The 12680-nt window shown below is 42.3% G+C and overlaps 1 pseudogene; it reads right to left on the bottom strand.

The window, feature by feature from the left end:
* Positions 1–7816: 7816 nt before the first annotated feature.
* Positions 7817–8410, bottom strand: LOC105483629 (large ribosomal subunit protein eL13 pseudogene; annotated as a pseudogene).
* Between the last annotated feature and the right edge of the window lie 4270 nt (positions 8411–12680).

Here is a 12680-nt window from a genome sequence, read left to right as displayed (position 1 = left end):
GGGTCACGCCTGTAATACCAGCACTTTGAGAGGTTGAGGCAGGAGTATCGCTTGAGACCAAGAGTTCAAGACGAGCTTAGAAAACATAGCAGACCCTGTGTCTATAAGAAATTACAAAATTAGTCAGGCATGGTGGCCCACCTGTAGTCCCAGTATCTCAGGAGGTTGAGGTGGAAGGATCACTTGAGCTCAGGAGTTCAAGATTATATAAAAACTTCCCTTTTCTAAGCATTCTGGTAAGGACCAGAGAATGAGAACTTCAGAATATCACGGAGATGATAGGAGAAGCTCACCAAACCCACTTATCTTGCTGATTAGGAAGAAAGTTGCTCTGAGACATTGTGATTTATGCAAGATTGCACTACATTATAGAGGCAGGCGTTCGTTAATACAAGCTCCTTGTTGAGGCTCGAAGAGAAAAGAAGGGGAAAGAGTTTTGTCTTATTTCCAATGGAACATTACCTTCATTCTATGGCAGAGCAAGAAGAATGTCTGTTTGTGGAACTGTGAAAGTTTCATAAAGAAATGATGCAAGTATTCTAATAAATTAAAGACATTATTGTCAGCCAGGCGCCGTGGCTCACGCCTGTAATCCCAGCACTTTGGGAGGCCGAGGCGGGCATATCACCTGAGGTTGGGAGTTTGAGATACCCTGACCAACATGAAGAAACCCCGTCTCTACTGAAAATAGCCAGGTGTGGTGGCACATGCCTGTAATCCCAGCTACTCGGGAGACTGAAGCAGGAGAATCACTTGAACCCGGGAGGCAGAGGTTGCGGTGAGCCAGAGACTGTGCCATTGCACTCCAGCCTGGGCAACAAGAACGAAACTCTATCTCCAAAAAAAAAAAAAAAAAAAAAAAAAAGACATATTGTCATCTTCAAGGAATGAAAAACATTAAAACATTATTGGGCTGAATTTCCCCATATCTTTTGGTTCCAAGTGCCTTACCCTCTCTATGTAGAACCAAAACTTGCAGAGTTTCAGCTCTTTGGATAGTTCTCCCCAGCACACACCAGGGAGGCCTTCCTGCCAAAAATGGGCTAAATGCATTACAAATGGAGATGAAAGAAACACAGAACAAAGGAAAGAGGCTTTGAGGATATATATTTCAGAAAGTTGCCAACTTCTAAAACAATCTAGAGCTATAGCAAGATGTATTAGGTTGGTGCAAAAGTAATTGTGGTTTTGCCTTTTCTTCTGCACCAACCTATATAGGACCCTGGTAGAGAAGGGGCTTCTCCTGCTTGCTGTTGGTGCAGGTTCCTGCTGTTTGTCTTTTAATGTCTCTAACAAGGTCCTAAGGGTACTGATTGTCTTTGTGCTGACCCTATCCACCCGACTGTCCCCTCCCCTTAGCCTCATCAGCACTCAGCTTGACTCCTGCAGAACAAGCCAGTACAATGCCTGATGCTCAGCCCCGTACCTGACTGCATGTGTGGCAAAGGTCTGTCTTCCAAGGACTGCAACAATAGGACTGAAACATCTGCTCCCTTTGGACAAGTCAGTGAGAAATTCAGCCAAGCTGGTTGTTTGGTGTCACATAGCAAAACAATTGGCTAGATGATGGATTTCTTTGTTCCCAACTCTATGTTGACACTGCCTCAGATTCTAATCTGGTGGTGCATTTTAATGAAGGCTTGCTAGAAAGAGCAACTTTGTTTTTTTAACCATTAAAGCTGTTATGTTTACTACCTATATGAATCCCCAAACACCCTATGCTGCAGATAGAGCAGCTAACATTACTGTAATTTAATAGATGAAACTGAAGCCCAGAGGACTTGATTGGTTGCTCCACGTCTCCTAGCTTGTTAGTGGTAGAGCTGGAGCTAGAACCCCCAGGTGTCCTGACTTCACCTGTCAGTCTCTCCCACAATGCAGCAGTGCCTGCTTCATTAGAATCTGTTTTCTTACATATACTTTCTAGATAGAAAACTGTATATATTCTGATTTTAAAAGTATAAATACTTCCAAGTCTGTGTGAATGAATGCATTCAATAAATGAATGTTAAGCAAGTTGTAAATACATTTTGATGAGGAAATTCATTTACCTATAGATTTGGAGGATCAATGAAGAGAATTGAAATCCATTTTTAAATAATTTAATGGGTTTATGGAAAGATTCATATATTAAAGCAAAACCTAATCATTCATGAATTTACAACACTATTATTTAAACTTTTCATTGTGGACATTTTCAAACACACACAGAAGTAGAGGAAAGAATATAATAAACCCATTGTCCCACTTCAACAATTCTCGATATACGGATATATGGCCAATCTTCTTTGATCACTATCCCCTACTCCTCCTACTCCTTCCCTGGATTATTTTAAAGTAAATCCCAGATATCATTTTATCATTTCATCCATAAACATTTCAATATGTATCTTTATTTTTTTTGAGACAGGGTCTTGCTCTGTTCCCCAGGCTGGAGTGCAGGGATGCGATCTCGGTTCATTACAGCCTCGATCTCCCAGGCTCAAATGAGCATCCCACCTCAGCCTCTCGAGAAGCTGGGCCTAGAGGCATGCCACCACATCCAGCTAATTTTTTTTTTTTTTTGTATTTTCTGTGGAGACAGGGTTTCATCATGTTGCCCAGGCTGGTCTCGAACTCCTGGGCTCAAGTGATCTGCTTGACCTTCCAAGTGCTGGAATCACAGGCATGAGCTACTAGGCCCAGCATCAATATGTGTCTTTAAAAGATAAGAAGGCTATTGTTACACCTTTAAAAAGTTAACAGTAATTTTGTTGTAAAATTGGTATGTGATGTGGTTTGGCTCTGTGTTGCTGCCTGAATCTCACCTTGAATTGTTATAATCCCCACATGTTAACAGCAGGAGCAGGTGGAGATAATTGAATCATGGGGCGGGGGGGCGGGGTGGGGGGGTTCCCCCATGTTGTTCTTGTGATAGTGAGTGAATTCTCACAAGATGTGATGATTTTATAAGGGGCTTCCCACTTTGCTCAGCACTCATTCTCTCTCCTGCCACCCTGTGAAGAGGTGCCTACTGCCATGATTATAAGTTTCCTGAGGCCTCCCCAGCCATGTGGAAGTGTGAGTCAATTAAACCACTTTGCTTTATAAATTACCCAGTCTTGGTTATTTCTTCATAGAAGTGTGGGAATTGGCTAATACAGTGAATTGGTAACATAGACAGTGGGGTCTGCTTTAAGGATACCCAAAAATGTGGAAGGGACTTTGGAACTGGGTAACAGCCAGAGGTTGGAACAGTTTGGAGGGTGCAGAAGAAGAAAGTAAAATGTGGGAAAGCTTGGAACTTCCTAGAGACTTCTTATATGGCTTTGACCAAAATGCTGATAGTGATATGGACAATAAAGTCCAGGCTGAGGTGGTCTCAGATGGAGATGAGGAACTTGTTGGGAACTGAAATAAAAGTGGTTCTTGCTGTGCTTTAGCAAGGAGACTAGCAGCATTTTATCCCTCCCCTAGAGATCTGTTGAACTTTGAACTTGAGAGAGATGATTTAGGATGTCTGGCAGAAAAAAATTTCTAAGCAGCAAAGCATTCAAGAGGAAGCAGAGAATAAAAGTTCGGAAAATTTTTGGCCTATGTGATAGAAAAGAAAAACCCATTTTCTGGGGAGAAATTCAAGCCAGCTGCAGACATTTGCATAAGTAGCAAGGAGCCAAATGTTAATCACAAAGCCAATGGGGAAACTGTCTCCAGGGCATGTCAGATAACTTTATGGTGGCCACTCCCATCACAGGCCTGAGGTCTAAGAGGGAAAAATGGGTTTCTGGCCTGCTCTGTGCAGCCTCAGGACATGGTACCCTGTATCCCAGCCACTCCAGTCATGGCTAAAAGGGGTCAAGATACAGTTCAGACCATTGCTTCAGAGGGTGCAAGCCCTAAGCCTTCGCAGCTTCCACGTGGTGTTGGTCCTGCAGGTCCGCAGAAGACAAGAATTGAGGTTTGGGAACCTCATCCTAGATTTCAGACGATGTATGGAAATGCCTGGATGTCCAGGCAGAAGTTTGCTGCAGGGGTGTAACCTTCATTGAGAACCTCTGCTAGGGCAGTACAGAAGAAAAATGTGGGGTTGGAGCCCAGCCAACACAGAGTCCCCACTGGAGCACAGCCTAGTGGAGCTGTGAGAAGAGGGCCACTGTCCTCCAGACCCCAGAATGGTAGCTCAACTGACAGCATGCACCATGTGACTGAAAAAGTTGCAGACACTCAACACCATCCCATGAAAGCAGCCAGGAGAGAAGCTGTATTCTGCAAAGCCACAGGGGTGGAGCTGCCCGAGCCTATGGGAACCCACCTCTTGCATCAGCATGACCTGGTGAAACAGGAAAGTTCTCTGACCCCCTCACAGGACTTGCAACAGGGGTGTGGCTTGTTTGCTCAGCCACTGCATGCTCAAATACCTTATAGGAGAGGGATCATGCAGACAGGCAGGTGCAGGAGCCAGGGCAGGTGCTTTTGGGCTCTGGCCCCATGGTAGCATCTAGGGGTGTGTTACAATTAATGTTTTTCTAGCAGTTGTTGTCTGCAGACAGCTAAGTGTTAAATCAGCTCAGTGGAGAGTCAGGGTGACAGCATTTTATGCCCTGCCCTCTTGGTACCCAGGTCCTTGTCCGGTGTCCAGGAAGAATCAGGTCATATAGATTTGAAGAATGGTGAATACAGGAATTTTACTGAGTGATTGAGGTGGCTCTCAGTGGGATGGATGGGAAGCTAGAAGAGTGATGAAGAGGGAAGATGATCCTCTCCTGAAGTTTGGCCATCCCACAGCCGATCTTCTGTCCGACCACACCCAGCCGAACTCCTCTCAATGTTAAGACGCTCCTTCTCTTCTCTCCTTCTCTGCTGCTCTTTTGCTCAGGGAGCCTGGGGTTTGGGATTTATATGGGTACAGGACAGGTGGGGGCATGGTGGGCCAAAAGGCAACATTTGGGCATAAAACAGGAATGCCTGTTCCTATTTAGAGCCATAGGTTACCAGGCTTGAGGATGGGGCCTTTGCCAGGGAACTGCCCTCTTCTATGCAGTGTTTCCCTGCTCCTGTCCATATCACTGGATATAAGACATGGAGCCAAAGGAGATCATATTGGAACTTTAAGGTTTAGTGACTGCCCTACTGGATTTTGGACTTGCAAAATCCAGGGCCTGTAGCCCCTGTGTTTTGGCCTCTCTCATTTTGAATATTTACCCAATGCCTGCACCCCCACGGTATCCAGGAACTAACTAACTTGCTTTTGATTTTACAGGCTCATAGGCAGGAGGGACTTGTCTTGTCTCAGATAAGATTTTGGACTTGGACTTTTGGGTTAATGCCGGAATGAGCTAAGACTTTGGGGGACTGTTGGAAAGGCTTGATTGGTTTTGAAATGTGAGGATATGAGATTTGGGAGGGGCCAGGGTGGGATGATATGGTTTGGCTCTGTGTCCCCACTTGAATCTCACCTTGAATTGTAATAGTCCCCATGTGTCAAGTGCAAGACAAGGGGAAGATAATTGAATCATGGTTGGTTGGGGGGTCCCCCATGCCGTTCTCATGATAGTGAGTTCTCACAAGATGTGATGGTTTTATAAGGGGCTTCCCACTTTGCTCAGCACTCATTCTCTCTCCTGCCGCCCTGTGAAGAGGTGCCTTCTGCCATGATGGTAAGTTCCTGAGGCTTCCCCAATCATGTGGAATTGTGAGTCAATTAAACCAGTTTTCTTTATAAATTACCCAGTCTTGGGTAGTTTTTTCATAGCAGTGTGAAAATAAACTAATACAGTATGTAACCTGAATTTCTTAGTATGTTTATACCATATTTAATATATATGAATATATTAACTTTTTGCACAAGGTTTGGTCTCTGAGAAGACAATGAAATGCCTACTCTTTTGATTACACTGATTTTAGGATGTTGGATGAGTCCAATTTGAAAAAGACTTATTCATACTGCCACCCTGCTGTTCAAAATTTCAACATGTTGTGTTAAAGTGAGTTGCAGGTCTCCTGTTTTATTCCTTTTTTGAGTCAGGGTCTTGCTCTGTTGCCCAGGCTGGAGCACAGTGGCATGATTTTGGCTCACTCCAACCTCTGTGGGCTCAAGTGATCCTCTTGCCTCAGCCTCCTGAGTAGCTGGACCCACAGGCACACACCACTATGCCGATAATTTTCATGTTTTTCATAGAGACGGGGTTTTGCCATGTTGCCCAGGCTTGTCTCAAACTCCTGAGTTCAAGTGATCCTCCCACATCGGCCTTCCAAAGTGCTGAGATTACATTGCTCCATCATTGATGAGTGCTTAATGGACAATAATATTCTTTATGTCAGTTGGATGACACAAAGGGGAAAATGAGACTTAGATAATTTCTATTTGGCCTAAAATGTGGTGGTTTTAGTTCTTATATCTTAGAGATGTTTGACATCATAGATTAGTTCCTGATAAGGTGAGTGTCCACTTTAAAGAATTTGAGCTTCAACTAGTAGTCTTCTAGTTACCATAAACCTCTGGATAAGGAAGGGCTGGGAGGAGAGAAAGGTGTGTAATTGTATCACAGGTCCTAGTGTCAATGAAAAACGGCTCTAAACTTTTTTGCCTCAGATCACTAGCAATCTTTGAAAGTCAAAAATCTTTGATTTCTCTCTTGAGAAATTCCAACCCCCAGCTGAAAGAATTTTGCTCCTAGCTATCTATGCTTATAAGGAGGAACCAAGTTGTTTATCTACCAGAGCTGAAATTGTCCCAAGGCAAGTCACTTCTACGATTTTCAGAAACCTTGGATACAGAAATTTTTGAAACATAAACTAGAAATGTATAGATCAATTCTTTTTTGAGTATGTGCTGTCTTAGGTACAGAAATGAGCTTGTTCAGAATGCGCTTTCTCAGGATGCAGGACGCTCTAACATGAGAGAATGTAAAATCAAGATTCCAGGTTAACTTGCAATTCATGATTGCTCTTCTGCCTTTGCCTTGATTATTGAAAGGAATAAAGTCTTTGAATTTTGTCCTAAGGACTTTGGTTTAGAAGAGTATTAATCAGTTTTTCCTTTCCACCATTTGTTTTAAGCTTCCACAGTAGAGTATATTCGGATGCTACCCTGAACTTTTCAACTTTTCTTTCTTTCTCTTCCCTTCTTTCTTTTTCATTTTCCCTCCCTCCCTCCCTCCCTCCCTCCCTCCCTCCCTCCCTCCCTCCCTCCCTCCCTCCCTCCCTTCCTTCCTTCCTTCCTTCCTTCCTTCCTTCCTTCCTTCCTTCCTTCCTTCCTTCCTTCCTTCCTCGTTATTTTTTTCTTTCTTTTCTCCTTCCCTCCTTCCTTCTTTCTTTTCTTTTTTTCTTTTCTTCTTCTCTTTTCTTTTCTTCATTTTAGAGACAGGGTCTCACTCTGTCACCCAGGCTGAAGTGCAGTGGTATAGTCCTGGGCTCATGCCACCCTCCCATGTCATCCTCCGGAGTTGCAAGGACTACAGGTGCACACCACCATGCTCAGATAATTTTTATTTATTATTTATTTTATTTTTCCTTTTCTGTTTTGAGACAGAGTCTCACTCTGTCGCCCAGGCTAGAGTGTAGTTACATGGTCTTGGCTCACTGCAACCTTCACCTCCCAGGTTCAAGTGATTCTCCTGCCTCAGCCTCCTGAGTAGCTTGGATTACAAGCATGTACCACCACGCCCAGCTAATTTTTGCATTTTTAGTAGAGATGGGGTTTTGCCATGTTGGCCAGGCTGGTTTTGAACTTCTGACCTCAAGTGATCGCCTTCCCAAAGTGCTGGGATTACATGCATGAGCCACCACACTTGGCTCAACTTTTCTTTTTTTCTTTTATTTTCTGCCTTTTTATTTTTTACTGTTGATTTATTACAGGTCCCCAGGGCTTTATCTTTATTTTTTTTTCAATATCCTGTTTGGCAGCTTCCTTGGTTCTTTTTACCCATATGCAGAAGAGCTGGGCAGGCCACGTGGAGACAGGCAAAGGCCTTGGAGTTCTTCTCCTCCTCAGTGATGACTTGGGCTTTCTCCTTCTTATAGACATTCTGGATGGGCCTAAGTAGTCCTGTCAGCTACTGGGGCAATTTCAGTTCTTCAGCAGAACTGTCTCCCTTCTTGGGGGCCAAAGGCTTCCTGGGGAAGAGGATGAGTTTGGAGCGGCACTCCATCGGCACTGCACATTGGCTTGCAGGGACTCAGTGGACTTGTTTTACCTTCTTGGATCCACAGAGATGCCAGTGTTCTGTGCCACCTTCTTGTGAATACCAACCACCCTTAACTCGCCATGCTGAAGCCCTGGCCAGCATGTACTCTGGTGTGATACCTCACCGTGCAGCACCTTACTATGGGCCAGATGGGTCCAGACGTGGATGAACCATGTAGCCACGCAACACTGCCAGTGCTTGTGGAAGTGGGATTTCAAGATCATGCCTTTTCTGCTTAGCTCCATGGCTGACTACGGCCCTCCTGTGCAAGAGAACAACCGAGGGGGAAGGGCTCAACTTTTCTTAAATGACAAAGAAGAAAGAGAATTTAACTGTAGTTTGCTGTTTTTAGTAGCCTGGTATGGCAATTCACACCAGCTATTTGAGGTTGAACCTTACTACTTACCAGTGAGAATTGTTAATTAAGAGGAAAGAAAATAAAGTAACGCATAGAAAGTTCAATGAATACATGAGACTTAGGAGCGTTAGAAATTTGAAGACAGGCACTAGCTGGGAATAAATATGAAAAGGGATAATTACTTATAATACTCAGAGCAATAAAAAGTAGAAATGACAATATGTTTTCTTAATAATATCAACAATGAACACTATTTTTTATCATAGTAGTAAAAAAAGTTTTTATATATATGTATATACACACACACACACACATATATATATATATATATATATATATTTTTTTTTAGACAGAGTCTTACTCTGTTGCCCAGGCTGGAGTGCAGTGGCACAATCTTGGCTCACTGCAACCTCTGCCTCCTGTGTTCAAACGATTCTCCTGCCTCAGCCTCCTGAGTAGCTGGGATTACAGACACGTGCCACCACACCTGTCTAATTTTTGCATTTTTGGGAGAGACGGGGTTTCACCATGTTGGCCAGGCTGGTCTTGAACTCCTAACCTTGAGTGATCGACCCTTCTCAGCCTCCCAAAGTGCTGGGATTACAGGCATAAGCCACCACGCCCAGCCAAAAGTTCTGATCTCATGCTGTTAATTTTTTAAAAAATTCAAACCCACAGTAGCTTTTTATCTACTGCAGTGCTGACAATGAACCCAGACACGATCAACATTTCCGGAAGGTCTTGCAAGAATTGCTTGAAGAACAATTGATTCTATTCATATTCTTTTCTTTATTCCTGTTCATAAACTTACATGGACCTATGGAGCTACAGTGAATTTTTGTTTTTAGAGACAGGGTTTCACTCTGTCACCCAGGCTGGAGTGCAGTAGCATGATCACGGCTCACTGCAGCCTTGACTTCCTGGGCTCCAGCAATCCTCCCACATCAGCCTCCTGAACAGCTGGGATCACAGGTGTGCACCACCACACCTGGCTACTTTTTGTATTTTTTGTGGAGATGAGGTTTCGCTGCGTTGTCCAGGCTGGTCTCAAACTTCTGAGTTCCAGTGATTCACCTGCCTCAGCCTCCCAGTGTTGGGATTGCAGGCGTGAGCCACTGTAGCCAGGCCCTCTCTGTCAAATATTGATGGACATTTGAGTTGTTTTGAGTTTTGAGCTATCATGATTAGTCTTGTTATGAACACTTGTACATGACTTTTGGTGTACATATAAGTATCTCTTGGCCATACATAAAGAATAGAGGGTTTGGGTAAGTTCAGCTTCAGGAGATATTATCAAACACTTTTTCAGCATTGTTACAAATGTGCACTTCCACCAACAGTTTCTGAGAGTTCAAATTGCTTTGCATTCTTGCCTAAATTTGATATTGTTGTCTTATTATTAATGTTAGCTATTCTGGTGGGCTACGGTGATTCAAATTTGCATTTTGATTTTAATTGGCATTCTCCTGGTGATTAATAAAGTCGAGCAGCCTGTCATATGATTGTTGTTTTTTTTTTGAGTGTCTTCTTTTATGAAATGCCTATTTAAGTCTTTTGCCCATTTTTCTGTTGGGTTGTCTGCTTTTTTCTATTAATTTGTAGAAATGTTTCACATATGATAGTTATGATTCATTTGTTATATATAGGTATTACAGATATGTTTTTCTACTTGGTAGCTTTCTTTTTCACTTTTTTTTTTTTGGCATTGTAGCCTTTTCACTCTTGTTTTGTTTCTTAGTCTTGGAACTATTAATGCCTTCTGATGAACACTGGTTTTTATTTCAATGTAGTTCAATTTATCAATCTTTACCTTTATGGTTAGTGTTTCTTATGTCCTGTTTAAGAAATCACAGCCTGCCTCAAACTCACGAGAATATTTTTTATGTCTTCTATCTAGATGTGTTATTGTTTTATATTTAGAATTAAAATTCATCTAGTGTTAATTTTGTGTGTGTGGTGAGCGATAAGTTTCAAATTTTATTTTTATACAATATGGATATCGGTGAACCCAGCATCATTTGAAAAGACCATTCTTTCCCTCACGGCACTATGGTGGTTCTATTTCTGAACTATATATTCTGTTCCATTAGTCTGTTTGTCCGTCTCTGTACCAATAACATGTCTCAATTATTTTAGTTTTATAATAAGTACTTCAACTTTACTCTTCTTCACAATTGTCTTGACTATTCTTGGTCCACTGAACTTCCAAATAAATTTTAGAATTAGTTAATCAGTTTCCCTCCCTCCTTCCCTCCCTCCCTCCCTTCCTGCTTTCCTCCCTTCCTTCCTTCCTTCCTTCTTTCTTCTTTTTTTGAAACAGGATCTTGCTTTGTCACCTAGGCTGGAGTGAAGTAGTACAATCATGACTTACTACACCCTCAACCTCTGAGGTTCAAGTGATCCTCCCACCTCAGCCTCACAAGTAGCTGGGACTGTGGGTGCCCATCAGCACACCTGGCTAATTTTTTTTTTTTTTTTTTTTTTGTATTTTTTTGTAGATACAGAGTTTCACCATGTTGCCCAGGATAGTCTCAAACTCCTGGGCTCAAGTGATCCTCCTGCCTGGCCTCTCAAAGTGTTGAGATTACAGGTGTGAACTTCTGTGCCCTGCTAATCAGTTTTTTATTTTTTAAAAGAACGTGCTGAGATGTGTATTGGATTTATGGTAAATCTCTAGACTAATTTACGAAGATTGAAATTTTTACAATATCATGTCATCTAATCTACAAACATTGCATTTTAGCTGTATTGAGGTTTTCTTTCAATACAGTTTTGTAGTTTTCTTTTTCTTTTTCTTTTTTTAGACAGTCTCACTCTGTCACCTAGGCTGGAGTATAGCGGTGAGATCATGGCTCACTGTAGCCTCGACTTCCCAGGCACAAACGTTTCTCTCACCTCAGCCTACCAAGTAGCTGGCACTACAGGTTTATGCCACCATGCCTGGCTAACTTTATTTGGTTTGGGAATCTCTGCCTAGATTTCAGAACTCAGCACTTTGGGAGGTCGAGGTGGGAGGATCCCTTGATCCCAGGAGACCCAAGATCCCTTGATCCCAGGACTTATTATAAAGACCAGTCTGAGCAACATGGTGAAACGTTGTCTCTCTCTCTCTTTTTTTAAATTTTAAAAATTAACAACAATAACAACAACAACAACAATGAAAACTCCATATTCTTCTAGTCCTAGCTTGCTAAACTTTTTATCATGGTTGGTATTTTTTTACTCTATGTCCACCTTTCTTAGTCTGGGCTATGCCTAACTACTCTGCAGTTGAGATTAAATATTATTTTTAAGACCAAAAAATCCTTAAATTTTTATAATGCATTCTCATGAGAGGTTTGAAATATTCTATTATCTCCATTCAGTTCACTTATCTGTAAAATGATGATTATTGTATCCACTACAGTGTTATTGGGAGATGAAATAACTTATTGGCATGGATTGGCTGTGTTCCCATTGAAATCTCAACAGAATTCTCATGTGTTGTGGGAGGAACCTAGGGGGAGGTAATTGAATCATGGGGGCTGGTCTTTCCCATGCTATTCTCGTGATAGTGAATAAGTCTCACCAGATCTGATGGGTTTATCAGGAGTTTCCGCTTTTGCTTCTTCCTCATTCTCTCTTGCTGCCACCATGTAAGAAATGCATTTCACCTTCCGCCATGATTCTGAGGTCTCCTCAGCCATGTAAAACTGTAAGTCCAATTAAACCTCTTTTTGTTCCCAGTTTCAGGTATGTCGTAATCAGCAGCATGAAAACCAACTAATATGGTAAATTGGTATCAGTAGAGTGGGGCATTGCTGAAAAGATACCCCAAAATGTGGGAGCGACTTTGCAACTGGGTAACAGGCAGAAGTTGGAAGAGTTTGGAGGGCTCAGAAGAAGACAGGAAAATGTGGGAAAGTTTGGAACTTCCTAGATATTTGTTGATTGGCTTTGACCAAAATGCTGATAGTGATATGGACAATAAGGTCCAGGCAGAGGTGGTCTCAGAGGGAGATGAGGAACTTGTTGGGAACTGGAGCAAAGGTGACTCTTGTTATGTTTTAGCAAAGAGATTGGAGGCATTTTGCCCTTGCCCTAGAGATTTGTAGAACTTTGAACTTGAGACAGATAATTTAGGGTATCTGTCAGAAGAAATTTCTAAGCAGCAAAGT

Source organism: Macaca nemestrina, chromosome 8, assembly GCF_043159975.1.
Source record: "Macaca nemestrina isolate mMacNem1 chromosome 8, mMacNem.hap1, whole genome shotgun sequence".
NCBI lineage: Eukaryota > Metazoa > Chordata > Mammalia > Primates > Cercopithecidae > Macaca > Macaca nemestrina.
This window is presented reverse-complemented; position numbering and strand designations above follow the sequence as displayed.